The sequence below is a fragment of the Petromyzon marinus genome, chromosome 24, assembly GCF_048934315.1.
Source record: "Petromyzon marinus isolate PM22_M1 ecotype Great Lakes invasive population chromosome 24, UKy_Petmar_22M1.pri1.0, whole genome shotgun sequence".
In the NCBI taxonomy this organism is placed as follows: domain Eukaryota; kingdom Metazoa; phylum Chordata; class Hyperoartia; order Petromyzontiformes; family Petromyzontidae; genus Petromyzon; species Petromyzon marinus.
Window position 1 is genome coordinate 6372238 of NC_133690.1, and position 22111 is coordinate 6394348.

The window sequence follows — 22111 nt, forward strand, 5'->3', positions numbered from 1 at the left end:
CCAGAACTCACACAGCCAGCCCCAAACACTCACCCAGAAATCACACAGCCAGCCCCAAACTCTCACCTAGAACTCACACAGCCAGCCCCAAACACTCATCCAGAACTCACACAGCCAGCCCCAAACACTCACCCAGAACTCACACAGCCAGCCCCAAGCACTCACCCAGAACTCACACAGGCACCCCCAAACACTCACCCAGAACTCACACAGCCAGCCCCATACCCTCACCCAGAACTCACACAGCAAGCCCCAAACCCTCACCCAGAACTCACACAGCCAGCCCCAAACACTCACCCAGGACTCACACAGCCAGCCCAAAACCCTAACCCAGCATTCACACAGCCAGCCCCAAACACTCACCCAGAACTCACACAGCCAGCCCCAAACCCTCACCCAGAACTCACACAGCCAGCTCCAAACCCTCACCCAGCACTCACACAGCCAGCCCCAAACACTCACCCAGAACTCACACAGAAAGCCCCAAACACTCTCCCAGAACTCACATGGCCAGCACCAAACACTCACCCAGAACTCACACAGCCACCCCGAAACACTCACCCAGAACTCACACAGCCAGCCCCAAACACTCACCCAGAACTCACACGGCCAGCACCAAACACTCACCCAGAACTCACACAGATAGCGACAAACCCTCACCCAGAACTCACACAGCCAGCCCCAAACACTGACCCAGAACTCACACAGCCAGCGCCAAACACTCACCCAGAAGTCAAACCGCCAGCCCCAATCTCTCACCCAGAACTCACACAGCCAGCCCCAATCCCTCACCCAGAACTCACACATCCAGCCCCAAACACTCACACAGAACTCACACAGCCAGCCCCAAACACTCACCCAGAACTCACACAGCCAGCTCCAAACACTCACCCAGAACTCACACAGCCAGCCCCAAAACCTCACCCAGAACTCACACAGCCAGCCCCAAACACTCACCCAGAAACTCAAACAGCCAGCCCCAAACACTCACCCAGAACTCACACAGCCAGCCCCAAACACTCTACCAGAACTCACATGGCCAGCACAAAATACTCACCCAGAACTCACACAGCCACCCCCAAACACTCACCCAGAACTCACACAACCAGCCCCAAACACTCACCCAGAACTCACACGGCCAGCACCAAACACTCACCCAGAACTCACACAGCCAACAACAAACCCTCACCCAGAACTCACACAGCCAGCCCCAAACACTCACCCAGAACTCACACAGCCAGCCCCAAACACTCACCCAGAACTCACACGGCCAGCACCAAACACTCACCCAGAACTCACACAGCCAGCCCCAAACACTCACCCAGAACTCACACGGCCAGCACCAAACACTCACCCAGAACTCACACAGCCAGCCCCAAATACTTACCCAGAACTCACACAGCCAGCCCCAAACACTCACCCAGAACGCACACGGCCAGCCCTAATCTCTCAACCAGAACTCATACAGCCATCTCCAAACCCTCACCCAGAACTCACACAGCCAGCCCCAAACACTCACCCAGAACTCACACAGCCAGCCCCAAACCCTCACCCAGAACTCACACAGCCAGCCCCAAATCCTCACCTAGAACTCACACAGCGAGCCCCAAACACTCACCCAGAACTCACACAGCCAGCCCCAAACACTCACCCAGAACTCACACAGCCAGCCCCAGCACTCACCCAGAACTCACACAGCCAGCCCCAAACACTCACCCAGAACTCACACAGCCAGCTCCAAACCCTCACCCAGAACTCACACAGCCAGCCCCAAACACTCACCCAGAACGCACACGGCCAGCCCTAATCTCTCACCCAGAACTCATACAGCCATCTCCAAACCCTCACCCAGAACTCACACAGCCAGCCCCAAACACTCACCCAGAACTCACACAACCAGCCCCAAACAGTCACCCAGAACTCACACAGCCAGCCCCAAACCCACACCCAGAACTCACATAGCCAGCCCCAAACCCTCATTCAGCACTCACACAGCCAGCCCCAAACACTCACCCAGAACTCACACAGCCAGCCCCAAACCCTCACCCAGAACTCACACAGCCAGCTCCAAACCCTCACCCAGAACTCACACAGCCAGCCTCAAACACTCACCCAGAACTCACACAGCCAGCTCCAAACCCTCACCCAGAACTCACACAACCAGCCCCAAACAGTCACCCAGAACTCACACAGCCAGCCCCAAACACTCACCCAGAACTCACACAGCCAGCTCCAAACCCTCACCCAGAACTCACACAGCCAGCCCCAAACACTCACCCAGAACTCACACAATCAGCCCCAAACACTCACCCAGAACTCACACAGCCAGCCCCAAATCCTCACCTAAAACTCACTCAGCCAGCCCCAAACACTCACCCAGAACTCACACAGCCAGCCCCAAACACTCACCCAGAACTCACACAGCCAGCCCCAAACACTCACCGAGAACTTACACAGCCAGCCCCAAACACTCACCCAGAACTCACACAGCCAGCCCCAGCACTCACCCAGAACTCACACAGCCAGCCCCAAACAGTCACCCAGAACTCACACAGCCAGCCCCAAACACTCACCCAGAACTCACACAACCAGCCCCAAACACTCACCCAGAACTCACACAGAAAGCCCCAAACACTCTCCCAGAACTCACATGGCCAGCACCAAACACTCACCCAGAACTCACACAGCCACCCCGAAACACTCACCCAGAACTCACACAGCCAGCCCCAAACACTCACCCAGAACTCACACGGCCAGCACCAAACACTCACCCAGAACTCACACAGATAGCGACAAACCCTCAACCAGAACTCACACAGCCAGCCCCAAACACTGACCCAGAACTCACACAGCCAGCCCCAAACACTCACCCAGAACTCAAACCGCCAGCCCCAATCCCTCACCCAGAACTCACACAGCCAGCCCCAATCCCTCACCCAGAACTCACACATCCAGCCCCAAACACTCACACAGAATTCACACAGCCAGCCCCAAACACTCACCCAGAACGCACACGGCCAGCCCTAATCTCTCACCCAGAACTCATACAGCCATCTCCAAACCCTCACCCAGAACTCACACAGCCAGCCCCAAACACTCACCCAGAACTCACACAGCCAGCCCCAAATACTTACCCAGAACTCACACATCCAGCCCCAAACACTCACCCAGAACGCACACGGCCAGCCCTAATCTCTCACCCAGAACTCATACAGCCATCTCCAAACCCTCACCCAGAACTCACACAGCCAGCCCCAAACACTCACCCAGAACTCACACAGCCAGCCCCAAACCCTCACCCAGAACTCACACAGATAGCGACAAACCCTCACCCAGAACTCACACAGCCAGCCCCAAACACTGACCCAGAACTCACACAGCCAGCCCCAAACACTCACCCAGAACTCAAACCGCCAGCCCCAATCCCTCACCCAGAACTCACACAGCCAGCCCCAATCCCTCACCCAGAACTCACACAGCCAGCTCCAAACACTCACCCAGAACTCAAACCGCCAGCCCCAATCCCTCACCCAGAACTCACACAGCCAGCCCCAATCCCTCACCCAGAACTCACACAGCCAGCTCCAAACACTCACCCAGAACTCACACAGCCAGCCCCAAAACCTCTCCCAGAACTCACATGGCCAGCACAAAATACTCACCCATAACTCACACAGCCACCCCCAAACACTCACCCAGAACTCACACAACCAGCCCCAAACACTCACCCAGAACTCACATGGCCAGCACCAAACACTCACCCAGAACTCACACAGCCAACAACAAACCCTCACCCAGAACTCACACAGCCAGCCCCAAACACTCACCCAGAACTCACACAGCCAGCCCCAAACACTCACCCAGAACTCACACGGCCAGCACCAAACACTCACCCAGAACTCACACAGCAAGCCCCAAACCCTCACCCAGAACTCACACAGCCAGCCCCAAACACTCACCCAGAAATAACACAGCCAGCCCCAAACACTCACTCAGAACTCACACGGCCAGCACCAAACACTCACCCAGAACTCACACAGCCAGCCCCAAATACTTACCCAGAACTCAAACAGCCAGCCCCAAACACTCACCCAGAACGCACACGGCCAGCCCTAATCTCTCACCCAGAACTCATACAGCCATCTCCAAACCCTCACCCAGAACTCACACAGCCAGCCCCAAACACTCACCCAGAACTCACACAGCCAGCCCCAAACCCTCACCCAGAACTCACACAGCCAGCCCCAAATCCTCACCTAGAACTCACACAGCGAGCCCCAAACACTCACCCAGAACTCACACAGCCAGCCCCAAACACTCACCCAGAACTCACACAGCCAGCCCCAGCACTCACCCAGAACTCACACAGCCAGCCCCAAACACTCACCCAGAACTCACACAGCCAGCTCCAAACCCTCACCCAGAACTCACACAGCCAGCCTCAAACACTCACCCAGAACTCACACAGCCAGCCCCAAACACTCACCCAGAAATCACACAGCCAGCCCCAAACTCTCACCTAGAACTCACACAGCCAGCCCCAAACACTCATCCAGAACTCACACAGCCAGCCCCAAACACTCACCCAGAACTCACACAGCCAGCCCCAAGCACTCACCCAGAACTCACACAGGCACCCCCAAACACTCACCCAGAACTCACACAGCCAGCCCCATACCCTCACCCAGAACTCACACAGCAAGCCCCAAACTCTCACCCAGAACTCACACAGCCAGCCCCAAACACTCACCCAGGACTCACACAGCCAGCCCAAAACCCTAACCCAGCATTCACACAGCCAGCCCCAAACACTCACCCAGAACTCACACAGCCAGCCCCAAACCCTCACCCAGAACTCACACAGCCAGCTCCAAACCCTCACCCAGCACTCACACAGCCAGCCCCAAACACTCACCCAGAACTCACACAGAAAGCCCCAAACACTCTCCCAGAACTCACATGGCCAGCACCAAACACTCACCCAGAACTCACACAGCCACCCCGAAACACTCACCCAGAACTCACACAGCCAGCCCCAAACACTCACCCAGAACTCACACGGCCAGCACCAAACACTCACCCAGAACTCACACAGATAGCGACAAACCCTCACCCAGAACTCACACAGCCAGCCCCAAACACTGACCCAGAACTCACACAGCCAGCCCCAAACACTCACCCAGAACTCAAACCGCCAGCCCCAATCCCTCACCCAGAACTCACACAGCCAGCCCCAATCCCTCACCCAGAACTCACACATCCAGCCCCAAACACTCACACAGAACTCACACAGCCAGCCCTAAACACTCACCCAGCACTCACACAGCCAGCTCCAAACACTCACCCAGAACTCACACAGCCAGCCCCAAAACCTCACCCAGAACTCACACAGCCAGCCCCAAACACTCACCCAGAAACTCAAACAGCCAGCCCCAAACACTCACCCAGAACTCACACAGCCAGCCCCAAACACTCTACCAGAACTCACATGGCCAGCACAAAATACTCACCCAGAACTCACACAGCCACCCCCAAACACTCACCCAGAACTCACACAACCAGCCCCAAACACTCACCCAGAACTCACACGGCCAGCACCAAACACTCACCCAGAACTCACACAGCCAACAACAAACCCTCACCCAGAACTCACACAGCCAGCCCCAAACACTCACCCAGAACTCACACAGCCAGCCCCAAACACTCACCCAGAACTCACACGGCCAGCACCAAACACTCACCCAGAACTCACACAGCCAGCCCCAAACACTCACCCAGAACTCACACGGCCAGCACCAAACACTCACCCAGAACTCACACAGCCAGCCCCAAATACTTACCCAGAACTCACACAGCCAGCCCCAAACACTCACCCAGAACGCACACGGCCAGCCCTAATCTCTCACCCAGAACTCATACAGCCATCTCCAAACCCTCACCCAGAACTCACACAGCCAGCCCCAAACACTCACCCAGAACTCACACAGCCAGCCCCAAACCCTCACCCAGAACTCACACAGCCAGCCCCAAATCCTCACCTAGAACTCACACAGCGAGCCCCAAACACTCACCCAGAACTCACACAGCCAGCCCCAAACACTCACCCAGAACTCACACAGCCAGCCCCAGCACTCACCCAGAACTCACACAGCCAGACCCAAACACTCACCCAGAACTCACACAGCCAGCTCCAAACCCTCACCCAGAACTCACACAGCCAGCCCCAAACACTCACCCAGAACGCACACGGCCAGCTCTAATCTCTCACCCAGAACTCATACAGCCATCTCCAAACCCTCACCCAGAAATCACACAGCCAGCCCCAAACACTCACCCAGAACTCACACAACCAGCCCCAAACAGTCACCCAGAACTCACACAGCCAGCCCCAAACCCACACCCAGAACTCACATAGCCAGCCCCAAACCCTCATTCAGCACTCACACAACCAGCCCCAAACACTCACCCAGAACTCACACAGCCAGCCCCAAACCCTCACCCAGAACTCACACAGCCAGCTCCAAACCCTCACCCAGAACTCACACAGCCAGCCTCAAACACTCACCCAGAACTCACACAGCCAGCTCCAAACCCTCACCCAGAACTCACACAACCAGCCCCAAACAGTCACCCAGAACTCACACAGCCAGCCCCAAACACTCACCCAGAACTCACACAGCCAGCTCCAAACCCTCACCCAGAACTCACACAGCCAGCCCCAAACACTCACCCAGAACTCACACAATCAGCCCCAAACACTCACCCAGAACTCACACAGCCAGCCCCAAATCCTCACCTAAAACTCACTCAGCCAGCCCCAAACACTCACCCAGAACTCACACAGCCAGCCCCAAACACTCACCCAGAACTCACACAGCCAGCCCCAAACACTCACCCAGAAACTCAAACAGCCAGCCCCAAACACTCACCCAGAACTCACACAGCCAGCCCCAAACACTCTACCAGAACTCACATGGCCAGCACAAAATACTCACCCAGAACTCACACAGCCACCCCCAAACACTCACCCAGAACTCACACAACCAGCCCCAAACACTCACCCAGAACTCACACGGCCAGCACCAAACACTCACCCAGAACTCACACAGCCAACAACAAACCCTCACCCAGAACTCACACAGCCAGCCCCAAACACTCACCCAGAACGCACACGGCCAGCCCTAATCTCTCACCCAGAACTCATACAGCCATCTCCAAACCCTCACCCAGAACTCACACAGCCAGCCCCAAACACTCACCCAGAACTCACACAGCCAGCCCCAAACCCTCACCCAGAACTCACACAGCCAGCCCCAAATCCTCACCTAGAACTCACACAGCGAGCCCCAAACACTCACCCAGAACTCACACAGCCAGCCCCAAACACTCACCCAGAACTCACACAGCCAGCCCCAGCACTCACCCAGAACTCACACAGCCAGACCCAAATACTCACCCAGAACTCACACAGCCAGCTCCAAACCCTCACCCAGAACTCACACAGCCAACAACAAACCCTCACCCAGAACTCACACAGCCAGCCCCAAACACTCACCCAGAACTCACACAGCCAGCCCCAAACACTCACCCAGAACTCACACGGCCAGCACCAAACACTCACCCAGAACTCACACAGCCAGCCCCAAACACTCACCCAGAACTCACACGGCCAGCACCAAACACTCACCCAGAACTCACACAGCCAGCCCCAAATACTTACCCAGAACTCACACAGCCAGCCCCAAACACTCACCCAGAACGCACACGGCCAGCCCTAATCTCTCACCCAGAACTCATACAGCCATCTCCAAACCCTCACCCAGAACTCACACAGCCAGCCCCAAACACTCACCCAGAACTCACACAGCCAGCCCCAAACCCTCACCCAGAACTCACACAGCCAGCCCCAAATCCTCACCTAGAACTCACACAGCGAGCCCCAAACACTCACCCAGAACTCACACAGCCAGCCCCAAACACTCACCCAGAACTCACACAGCCAGCCCCAGCACTCACCCAGAACTCACACAGCCAGACCCAAACACTCACCCAGAACTCACACAGCCAGCTCCAAACCCTCACCCAGAACTCACACAGCCAGCCCCAAACACTCACCCAGAACGCACACGGCCAGCTCTAATCTCTCACCCAGAACTCATACAGCCATCTCCAAACCCTCACCCAGAAATCACACAGCCAGCCCCAAACACTCACCCAGAACTCACACAACCAGCCCCAAACAGTCACCCAGAACTCACACAGCCAGCCCCAAACCCACACCCAGAACTCACATAGCCAGCCCCAAACCCTCGTTCAGCACTCACACAGCCAGCCCCAAACACTCACCCAGAACTCACACAGCCAGCCCCAAACCCTCACCCAGAACTCACACAGCCAGCTCCAAACCCTCACCCAGAACTCACACAGCCAGCCTCAAACACTCACCCAGAACTCACACAGCCAGCTCCAAACCCTCACCCAGAACTCACACAACCAGCCCCAAACAGTCACCCAGAACTCACACAGCCAGCCCCAAACACTCACCCAGAACTCACACAGCCAGCTCCAAACCCTCACCCAGAACTCACACAGCCAGCCCCAAACACTCACCCAGAACTCACACAATCAGCCCCAAACACTCACCCAGAACTCACACAGCCAGCCCCAAATCCTCACCTAAAACTCACTCAGCCAGCCCCAAACTCTCACCCAGAACTCACACAGCCAGCCCCAAACACTCACCCAGAACTCACACAGCCAGCCCCAAACACTCACCCAGAAACTCAAACAGCCAGCCCCAAACACTCACCCAGAACTCACACAGCCAGCCCCAAACACTCTACCAGAACTCACATGGCCAGCACAAAATACTCACCCAGAACTCACACAGCCACCCCCAAACACTCACCCAGAACTCACACAACCAGCCCCAAACACTCACCCAGAACTCACACGGCCAGCACCAAACACTCACCCAGAACTCACACAGCCAACAACAAACCCTCACCCAGAACTCACACACACTCACCCAGAACTCACACAGCCAGCCCCAAACACTCACCCAGAACTCACACGGCCAGCACCAAACACTCACCCAGAACTCACACAGCCAGCCCCAAACACTCACCCAGAACTCACACGGCCAGCACCAAACACTCACCCAGAACTCACACAGCCAGCCCCAAATACTTACCCAGAACTCACACAGCCAGCCCCAAACACTCACCCAGAACGCACACGGCCAGCCCTAATCTCTCACCCAGAACTCATACAGCCATCTCCAAACCCTCACCCAGAACTCACACAGCCAGCCCCAAACACTCACCCAGAACTCACACAGCCAGCCCCAAACCCTCACCCAGAACTCACACAGCCAGCCCCAAATCCTCACCTAGAACTCACACAGCGAGCCCCAAACACTCACCCAGAACTCACACAGCCAGCCCCAAACACTCACCCAGAACTCACACAGCCAGCCCTAGCACTCACCCAGAACTCACACAGCCAGACCCAAACACTCACCCAGAACTCACACAGCCAGCTCCAAACCCTCACCCAGAACTCACACAGCCAGCCCCAAACACTCACCCAGAACGCACACGGCCAGCTCTAATCTCTCACCCAGAACTCATACAGCCATCTCCAAACCCTCACCCAGAAATCACACAGCCAGCCCCAAACACTCACCCAAAACTCACACAACCAGCCCCAAACAGTCACCCAGAACTCACACAGCCAGCCCCAAACCCACACCCAGAACTCACATAGCCAGCCCCAAACCCTCATTCAGCACTCACACAGCCAGCCCCAAACACTCACCCAGAACTCACACAGCCAGCCCCAAACCCTCACCCAGAACTCACACAGCCAGCTCCAAACCCTCACCCAGAACTCACACAGCCAGCCTCAAACACTCACCCAGAACTCACACAGCCAGCTCCAAACCCTCACCCAGAACTCACACAACCAGCCCCAAACAGTCACCCAGAACTCACACAGCCAGCCCCAAACACTCACCCAGAACTCACACAGCCAGCTCCAAACCCTCACCCAGAACTCACACAGCCAGCCCCAAACACTCACCCAGAACTCACACAATCAGCCCCAAACACTCACCCAGAACTCACACAGCCAGCCCCAAATCCTCACCTAAAACTCACTCAGCCAGCCCCAAACACTCACCCAGAACTCACACAGCCAGCCCCAAACACTCACCCAGAACTCACACAGCCAGCCCCAAACACTCACCGAGAACTTACACAGCCAGCCCCAAACACTCACCCAGAACTCACACAGCCAGCCCCAGCACTCACCCAGAACTCACACAACCAGCCCCAAACAGTCACCCAGAACTCACACAGCCAGCCCCAAACCCACACCCAGAACTCACATAGCCAGCCCCAAACCCTCATTCAGCACTCACACAGCCAGCCCCAAACACTCACCCAGAACTCACACAGCCAGCCCCAAACCCTCACCCAGAACTCACACAGCCAGCTCCAAACCCTCACCCAGAACTCACACAGCCAGCCTCAAACACTCACCCAGAACTCACACAGCCAGCTCCAAACCCTCACCCAGAACTCACACAACCAGCCCCAAACAGTCACCCAGAACTCACACAGCCAGCCCCAAACACTCACCCAGAACTCACACAGCCAGCTCCAAACCCTCACCCAGAACTCACACAGCCAGCCCCAAACACTCACCCAGAACTCACACAATCAGCCCCAAACACTCACCCAGAACTCACACAGCCAGCCCCAAATCCTCACCTAAAACTCACTCAGCCAGCCCCAAACACTCACCCAGAACTCACACAGCCAGCCCCAAACACTCACCCAGAACTCACACAGCCAGCCCCAAACACTCACCCAGAAACTCAAACAGCCAGCCCCAAACACTCACCCAGAACTCACACAGCCAGCCCCAAACACTCTACCAGAACTCACATGGCCAGCACAAAATACTCACCCAGAACTCACACAGCCACCCCCAAACACTCACCCAGAACTCACACAACCAGCCCCAAACACTCACCCAGAACTCACACGGCCAGCACCAAACACTCACCCAGAACTCACACAGCCAACAACAAACCCTCACCCAGAACTCACACAGCCAGCCCCAAACACTCACCCAGAACTCACACAGCCAGCCCCAAACACTCACCCAGAACTCACACGGCCAGCACCAAACACTCACCCAGAACTCACACAGCCAGCCCCAAACACTCACCCAGAACTCACACGGCCAGCACCAAACACTCACCCAGAACTCACACAGCCAGCCCCAAATACTTACCCAGAACTCACACAGCCAGCCCCAAACACTCACCCAGAACGCACACGGCCAGCCCTAATCTCTCACCCAGAACTCATACAGCCATCTCCAAACCCTCACCCAGAACTCACACAGCCAGCCCCAAACACTCACCCAGAACTCACACAGCCAGCCCCAAACCCTCACCCAGAACTCACACAGCCAGCCCCAAATCCTCACCTAGAACTCACACAGCGAGCCCCAAACACTCACCCAGAACTCACACAGCCAGCCCCAAACACTCACCCAGAACTCACACAGCCAGCCCCAGCACTCACCCAGAACTCACACAGCCAGACCCAAACACTCACCCAGAACTCACACAGCCAGCTCCAAACCCTCACCCAGAACTCACACAGCCAGCCCCAAACACTCACCCAGAACTCACACAACCAGCCCCAAACAGTCACCCAGAACTCACACAGCCAGCCCCAAACCCACACCCAGAACTCACATAGCCAGCCCCAAACCCTCATTCAGCACTCACACAGCCAGCCCCAAACACTCACCCAGAACTCACACAGCCAGCCCCAAACCCTCACCCAGAACTCACACAGCCAGCTCCAAACCCTCACCCAGAACTCACACAGCCAGCCTCAAACACTCACCCAGAACTCACACAGCCAGCTCCAAACCCTCACCCAGAACTCACACAACCAGCCCCAAACAGTCACCCAGAACTCACACAGCCAGCCCCAAACACTCACCCAGAACTCACACAGCCAGCTCCAAACCCTCACCCAGAACTCACACAGCCAGCCCCAAACACTCACCCAGAACTCACACAATCAGCCCCAAACACTCACCCAGAACTCACACAGCCAGCCCCAAATCCTCACCTAAAACTCACTCAGCCAGCCCCAAACACTCACCCAGAACTCACACAGCCAGCCCCAAACACTCACCCAGAACTCACACAGCCAGCCCCAAACACTCACCGAGAACTTACACAGCCAGCCCCAAACACTCACCCAGAACTCACACAGCCAGCCCCAGCACTCACCCAGAACTCAAACAGCCAGCCCCAAACAGTCACCCAGAACTCACACAGCCAGCCCCAAACACTCACCTAGAACTCACACAACCAGCCCCAAACACTCACCCAGAACTCACACAGAAAGCCCCAAACACTCTCCCAGAACTCACATGGCCAGCACCAAACACTCACCCAGAACTCACACAGCCACCCCGAAACACTCACCCAGAACTCACACAGCCAGCCCCAAACACTCACCCAGAACTCACACGGCCAGCACCAAACACTCACCCAGAACTCACACAGATAGCGACAAACCCTCACCCAGAACTCACACAGCCAGCCCCAAACACTGACCCAGAACTCACACAGCCAGCCCCAAACACTCACCCAGAACTCAAACCGCCAGCCCCAATCCCTCACCCAGAACTCACACAGCCAGCCCCAATCCCTCACCCAGAACTCACACATCCAGCCCCAAACACTCACACAGAACTCACACAGCCAGCCCCAAACACTCACCCAGAACTCACACAGCCAGCTCCAAACACTCACCCAGAACTCACACAGCCACCCCCAAACACTCACCCAGAACTCACACGGCCAGCACCAAACACTCACCCAGAACTCACACAGCCAGCCCCAAACACTCACCCAGAACGCACACGGCCAGCCCTAATCTCTCACCCAGAACTCATACAGCCATCTCCAAACCCTCACCCAGAACTCACACAGCCAGCCCCAAACACTCACCCAGAACTCACACAGCCAGCCCCAAACCCTCACCCAGAACTCACACAGCCAGCCCCAAATCCTCACCTAGAACTCACACAGCGAGCCCCAAACACTCACCCAGAACTCACACAGCCAGCCCCAAACACTCACCCAGAACTCACACAGCCAGCCCCAGCACTCACCCAGAACTCACACAGCCAGCCCCAAACACTCACCCAGAACTCACACAGCCAGCTCCACACCCTCACCCAGAACTCACACAGCCAGCCCCAAACACTCACCCAGAACGCACACGGCCAGCCCTAATCTCTCACCCAGAACTCATACAGCCATCTCCAAACCCTCACCCAGAACTCACACAGCCAGCCCCAAACACTCACCCAGAACTCACACAACCAGCCCCAAACAGTCACCCAGAACTCACACAGCCAGCCCCAAACCCACACCCAGAACTCACATAGCCAGCCCCAAACCCTCATTCAGCACTCACACAGCCAGCCCCAAACACTCACCCAGAACTCACACAGCCAGCCCCAAACCCTCACCCAGAACTCACACAGCCAGCTCCAAACCCTCACCCAGAACTCACACAGCCAGCCTCAAACACTCACCCAGAACTCACACAGCCAGCTCCAAACCCTCACCCAGAACTCACACAACCAGCCCCAAACAGTCACCCAGAACTCACACAGCCAGCCCCAAACACTCACCCAGAACTCACACAGCCAGCTCCAAACCCTCACCCAGAACTCACACAGCCAGCCCCAAACACTCACCCAGAACTCACACAATCAGCCCCAAACACTCACCCAGAACTCACACAGCCAGCCCCAAATCCTCACCTAAAACTCACTCAGCCAGCCCCAAACACTCACCCAGAACTCACACAGCCAGCCCCAAACACTCACCCAGAACTCACACAGCCAGCCCCAAACACTCACCGAGAACTTACACAGCCAGCCCCAAACACTCACCCAGAACTCACACAGCCAGCCCCAGCACTCACCCAGAACTCAAACAGCCAGCCCCAAACAGTCACCCAGAACTCACACAGCCAGCCCCAAACACTCACCCAGAACTCACACAACCAGCCCCAAACACTCACCCAAAACTCACACAGAAAGCCCCAAACACTCTCCCAGAACTCACATGGCCAGCACCAAACACTCACCCAGAACTCACACAGCCACCCCGAAACACTCACCCAGAACTCACACAGCCATCCCCAAACACTCACCCAGAACTCACACGGCCAGCACCAAACACTCACCCAGAACTCACACAGATAGCGACAAACCCTCACCCAGAACTCACACAGCCAGCCCCAAACACTGACCCAGAACTCACACAGCCAGCCCCAAACACTCACCCAGAACTCAAACCGCCAGCCCCAATCCCTCACCCAGAACTCACACAGCCAGCCCCAATCCCTCACCCAGAACTCACACATCCAGCCCCAAACACTCACACAGAACTCACACAGCCAGCCCCAAACACTCACCCAGAACTCACACAGCCAGCTCCAAACACTCACCCAGAACTCACACAGCCACCCCCAAACACTCACCCAGAACTCACACAACCAGCCCCAAACACTCACCCAGAACTCACACGGCCAGCACCAAACACTCACCCAGAACTCACACAGCCAGCCCCAAACACTCACCCAGAACGCACACGGCCAGCCCTAATCTCTCACCCAGAACTCATACAGCCATCTCCAAACCCTCACCCAGAACTCACACAGCCAGCCCCAAACACTCACCCAGAACTCACACAGCCAGCCCCAAACCCTCACCCAGAACTCACACAGCCAGCCCCAAATCCTCACCTAGAACTCACACAGCGAGCCCCAAACACTCACCCAGAACTCACACAGCCAGCCCCAAACACTCACCCAGAACTCACACAGCCAGCCCCAGCACTCACCCAGAACTCACACAGCCAGCCCCAAACACTCACCCAGAACTCACACAGCCAGCTCCACACCCTCACCCAGAACTCACACAGCCAGCCCCAAACACTCACCCAGAACGCACACGGCCAGCCCTAATCTCTCACCCAGAACTCATACAGCCATCTCCAAACCCTCACCCAGAACTCACACAGCCAGCCCCAAACACTCACCCAGAACTCACACAACCAGCCCCAAACAGTCACCCAGAACTCACACAGCCAGCCCCAAACCCACACCCAGAACTCACATAGCCAGCCCCAAACCCTCATTCAGCACTCACACAGCCAGCCCCAAACACTCACCCAGAACTCACACAGCCAGCCCCAAACCCTCACCCAGAACTCACACAGCCAGCTCCAAACCCTCACCCAGAACTCACACAGCCAGCCTCAAACACTCACCCAGAACTCACACAGCCAGCTCCAAACCCTCACCCAGAACTCACACAACCAGCCCCAAACAGTCACCCAGAACTCACACAGCCAGCCCCAAACACTCACCCAGAACTCACACAGCCAGCTCCAAACCCTCACCCAGAACTCACACAGCCAGCCCCAAACACTCACCCAGAACTCACACAATCAGCCCCAAACACTCACCCAGAACTCACACAGCCAGCCCCAAATCCTCACCTAAAACTCACTCAGCCAGCCCCAAACACTCACCCAGAACTCACACAGCCAGCCCAAAACACTCACCCAGAACTCACACAGCCAGCCCCAAACACTCACCGAGAACTTACACAGCCAGCCCCAAACACTCACCCAGAACTCACACAGCCAGCCCCAGCACTCACCCAGAACTCACACAGCCAGCCCCAAACAGTAACCCAGAACTCACACAGCCAGCCCCAAACACTCACCCAGAACTCACACAACCAGCCCCAAACACTCACCCAGAACTCACACAGAAAGCCCCAAACACTCTCCCAGAACTCACATGGCCAGCACCAAACACTCACCCAGAACTCACACAGCCACCCCGAAACACTCACCCAGAACTCACACAGCGAGCCCCAAACACTCACCCAGAACTCACACGGCCAGCACCAAACACTCATCCAGAACTCACACAGATAGCGACAAACCCTCACCCAGAACTCACACAGCCAGCCCCAAACACTGACCCAGAACTCACACAGCCAGCCCCAAACACTCACCCAGAACTCAAACCGCCAGCCCCAATCCCTCACCCAGAATTCACACAGCCAGCCCCAATCCCTCACCCAGAACTCACACATCCAGCCCCAAACACTCACACAGAACTCACATGGCCAGCACAAAATACTCACCCAGAACTCACACAGCCACCCCCAAACACTCACCCAGAACTCACACAACCAGCCCCAAACACTCACCCAGAACTCACACGGCCAGCACCAAACACTCACCCAGAACTCACACAGCCAACAACAAACCCTCACCCAGAACTCACACAGCCAGCCCCAAACACTCACCCAGAACTCACACGGCCAGCACCAAACACTCACCCAGAACTCACACAGCCAGCCCCAAACACTCACCCAGAACTCACACGGCCAGCACCAAACACTCACCCAGAACTCACACAGCCAGCCCCAAATACTTACCCAGAACTCACACAGCCAGCCCCAAACACTCACCCAGAACGCACACGGCCAGCCCTAATCTCTCACCCAGAACTCATACAGCCATCTCCAAACCCTCACCCAGAACTCACACAGCCAGCCCCAAACACTCACCCAGAACTCACACAGCCAGCCCCAAACCCTCACCCAGAACTCACACAGCCAGCCCCAAATCCTCACCTAGAACTCACACAGCGAGCCCCAAACACTCACCCAGAACTCACACTGCCAGCCCCAAACACTCACCCAGAACTCACACAGCCAGCCCCAGCACTCACCCAGAACTCACACAGCCAGCCCCAAACACTCACCCAGAACTCACACAGCCAGCTCCAAACCCTCACCCAGAACTCACACAGCCAGCCCCAAACACTCACCCAGAACGCACACGGCCAGCCCTAATCTCTCACCCAGAACTCATACAGCCATCTCCAAACCCTCACCCAGAACTCACACAGCCAGCCCCAAACACTCACCCAGAACTCACACAACCAGCCCCAAACAGTCACCCAGAACTCACACAGCCAGCCCCAAACCCACACCCAGAACTCACATAGCCAGCCCCAAACCCTCATTCAGCACTCACACAGCCAGCCCCAAACACTCACCCAGAACTCACACAGCCAGCCCCAAACCCTCACCCAGAACTCACACAGCCAGCTCCAAACCCTCACCCAGAACTCACACAGCCAGCCTCAAACACTCACCCAGAACTCACACAGCCAGCTCCAAACCCTCACCCAGAACTCACACAACCAGCCCCAAACAGTCACCCAGAACTCACACAGCCAGCCCCAAACACTCACCCAGAACTCACACAGCCAGCTCCAAACCCTCACCCAGAACTCACACAGCCAGCCTCAAACACTCACCCAGAACTCACACAGCCAGCTCCAAACCCTCACCCAGAACTCACACAACCAGCCCCAAACAGTCACCCAGAACTCACACAGCCAGCCCCAAACACTCACCCAGAACTCACACAGCCAGCTCCAAACCCTCACCCAGAACTCACACAGCCAGCCCCAAACACTCACCCAGAACTCACACAATCAGCCCCAAACACTCACCCAGAACTCACACAGCCAGCCCCAAATCCTCACCTAAAACTCACTCAGCCAGCCCCAAACACTCACCCAGAACTCACACAGCCAGCCCCAAACACTCACCCAGAACTCACACAGCCAGCCCCAAACACTCACCCAGAAACTCAAACAGCCAGCCCCAAACACTCACCCAGAACTCACACAGCCAGCCCCAAACACTCTACCAGAACTCACATGGCCAGCACAAAATACTCACCCAGAACTCACACAGCCACCCCCAAACACTCACCCAGAACTCACACAACCAGCCCCAAACACTCACCCAGAACTCACACGGCCAGCACCAAACACTCACCCAGAACTCACACAGCCAACAACAAACCCTCACCCAGAACTCACACAGCCAGCCCCAAACACTCACCCAGAACTCACACAGCCAGCCCCAAACACTCACCCAGAACTCACACGGCCAGCACCAAACACTCACCCAGAACTCACACAGCCAGCCCCAAACACTCACCCAGAACTCACACGGCCAGCACCAAACACTCACCCAGAACTCACACAGCCAGCCCCAAATACTTACCCAGAACTCACACAGCCAGCCCCAAACACTCACCCAGAACGCACACGGCCAGCCCTAATCTCTCACCCAGAACTCATACAGCCATCTCCAAACCCTCACCCAGAACTCACACAGCCAGCCCCAAACACTCACCCAGAACTCACACAGCCAGCCCCAAACCCTCACCCAGAACTCACACAGCCAGCCCCAAATCCTCACCTAGAACTCACACAGCGAGCCCCAAACACTCACCCAGAACTCACACAGCCAGCCCCAAACACTCACCCAGAACTCACACAGCCAGCCCCAGCACTCACCCAGAACTCACACAGCCAGACCCAAACACTCACCCAGAACTCACACAGCCAGCTCCAAACCCTCACCCAGAACTCACACAGCCAGCCCCAAACACTCACCCAGAACTCACACAACCAGCCCCAAACAGTCACCCAGAACTCACACAGCCAGCCCCAAACCCACACCCAGAACTCACATAGCCAGCCCCAAACCCTCATTCAGCACTCACACAGCCAGCCCCAAACACTCACCCAGAACTCACACAGCCAGCCCCAAACCCTCACCCAGAACTCACACAGCCAGCTCCAAACCCTCACCCAGAACTCACACAGCCAGCCTCAAACACTCACCCAGAACTCACACAGCCAGCTCCAAACCCTCACCCAGAACTCACACAACCAGCCCCAAACAGTCACCCAGAACTCACACAGCCAGCCCCAAACACTCACCCAGAACTCACACAGCCAGCTCCAAACCCTCACCCAGAACTCACACAGCCAGCCCCAAACACTCACCCAGAACTCACACAATCAGCCCCAAACACTCACCCAGAACTCACACAGCCAGCCCCAAATCCTCACCTAAAACTCACTCAGCCAGCCCCAAACACTCACCCAGAACTCACACAGCCAGCCCCAAACACTCACCCAGAACTCACACAGCCAGCCCCAAACACTCACCGAGAACTTACACAGCCAGCCCCAAACACTCACCCAGAACTCACACAGCCAGCCCCTGCACTCACCCAGAACTCAAACAGCCAGCCCCAAACAGTCACCCAGAACTCACACAGCCAGCCCCAAACACTCACCTAGAACTCACACAACCAGCCCCAAACACTCACCCAGAACTCACACAGAAAGCCCCAAACACTCTCCCAGAACTCACATGGCCAGCACCAAACACTCACCCAGAACTCACACAGCCACCCCGAAACACTCACCCAGAACTCACACAGCCAGCCCCAAACACTCACCCAGAACTCACACGGCCAGCACCAAACACTCACCCAGAACTCACACAGATAGCGACAAACCCTCACCCAGAACTCACACAGCCAGCCCCAAACACTGACCCAGAACTCACACAGCCAGCCCCAAACACTCACCCAGAACTCAAACCGCCAGCCCCAATCCCTCACCCAGAACTCACACAGCCAGCCCCAATCCCTCACCCAGAACTCACACATCCAGCCCCAAACACTCACACAGAACTCACACAGCCAGCCCCAAACACTCACCCAGAACTCACACAGCCAGCTCCAAACACTCACCCAGAACTCACACAGCCACCCCCAAACACTCACCCAGAACTCACACAACCAGCCCCAAACACTCACCCAGAACTCACACGGCCAGCACCAAACACTCACCCAGAACTCACACAGCCAGCCCCAAACACTCACCCAGAACGCACACGGCCAGCCCTAATCTCTCACCCAGAACTCATACAGCCATCTCCAAACCCTCACCCAGAACTCACACAGCCAGCCCCAAACACTCACCCAGAACTCACACAGCCAGCCCCAAACCCTCACCCAGAACTCACACAGCCAGCCCCAAATCCTCACCTAGAACTCACACAGCGAGCCCCAAACACTCACCCAGAACTCACACAGCCAGCCCCAAACACTCACCCAGAACTCACACAGCCAGCCCCAGCACTCACCCAGAACTCACACAGCCAGCCCCAAACACTCACCCAGAACTCACACAGCCAGCTCCACACCCTCACCCAGAACTCACACAGCCAGCCCCAAACACTCACCCAGAACGCACACGGCCAGCCCTAATCTCTCACCCAGAACTCATACAGCCATCTCCAAACCCTCACCCAGAACTCACACAGCCAGCCCCAAACCCTCACCCAGAACTCACACAGCCAGCCCCAAATCCTCACCTAGAACTCACACAGCGAGCCCCAAACACTCACCCAGAACTCACACAGCCAGCCCCAAACACTCACCCAGAACTCACACAGCCAGCCCCAGCACTCACCCAGAACTCACACAGCCAGACCCAAACACTCACCCAGAACTCACACAGCCAGCTCCAAACCCTCACCCAGAACTCACACAGCCAGCCCCAAACACTCACCCAGAACGCACACGGCCAGCTCTAATCTCTCACCCAGAACTCATACAGCCATCTCCAAACCCTCACCCAGAAATCACACAGCCAGCCCCAAACACTCACCCAGAACTCACACAACCAGCCCCAAACAGTCACCCAGAACTCACACAGCCAGCCCCAAACCCACACCCAGAACTCACATAGCCAGCCCCAAACCCTCATTCAGCACTCACACAGCCAGCCCCAAACACTCACCCAGAACTCACACAGCCAGCCCCAAACCCTCACCCAGAACTCACACAGCCAGCTCCAAACCCTCACCCAGAACTCACACAGCCAGCCTCAAACACTCACCCAGAACTCACACAGCCAGCTCCAAACCCTCACCCAGAACTCACACAACCAGCCCCAAACAGTCACCCAGAACTCACACAGCCAGCCCCAAACACTCACCCAGAACTCACACAGCCAGCTCCAAACCCTCACCCAGAACTCACACAGCCAGCCCCAAACACTCACCCAGAACTCACACAATCAGCCCCAAACACTCACCCAGAACTCACACAGCCAGCCCCAAATCCTCACCTAAAACTCACTCAGCCAGCCCCAAACACTCACCCAGAACTCACACAGCCAGCCCCAAACACTCACCCAGAACTCACACAGCCAGCCCCAAACACTCACCGAGAACTTACACAGCCAGCCCCAAACACTCACCCAGAACTCACACAGCCAGCCCCAGCACTCACCCAGAACTCAAACAGCCAGCCCCAAACAGTCACCCAGAACTCACACAGCCAGCCCCAAACACTCACCCAGAACTCACACAACCAGCCCCAAACACTCACCCAAAACTCACACAGAAAGCCCCAAACACTCTCCCAGAACTCACATGGCCAGCACCAAACACTCACCCAGAACTCACACAGCCACCCCGAAACACTCACCCAGAACTCACACAGCCATCCCCAAACACTCACCCAGAACTCACACGGCCAGCACCAAACACTCACCCAGAACTCACACAGATAGCGACAAACCCTCACCCAGAACTCACACAGCCAGCCCCAAACACTGACCCAGAACTCACACAGCCAGCCCCAAACACTCACCCAGAACTCAAACCGCCAGCCCCAATCCCTCACCCAGAACTCACACAGCCAGCCCCAATCCCTCACCCAGAACTCACACATCCAGCCCCAAACACTCACACAGAACTCACACAGCCAGCCCCAAACACTCACCCAGAACTCACACAGCCAGCTCCAAACACTCACCCAGAACTCACACAGCCACCCCCAAACACTCACCCAGAACTCACACAACCAGCCCCAAACACTCACCCAGAACTCACACGGCCAGCCCTAATCTCTCACCCAGAACTCATACAGCCATCTCCAAACCCTCACCCAGAACTCACACAGCCAGCCCCAAACCCTCACCCAGAACTCACACAGCCAGCCCCAAATCCTTACCTAGAACTCACACAGCGAGCCCCAAACACTCACCCAGAACTCACACAGCCAGCCCCAAAC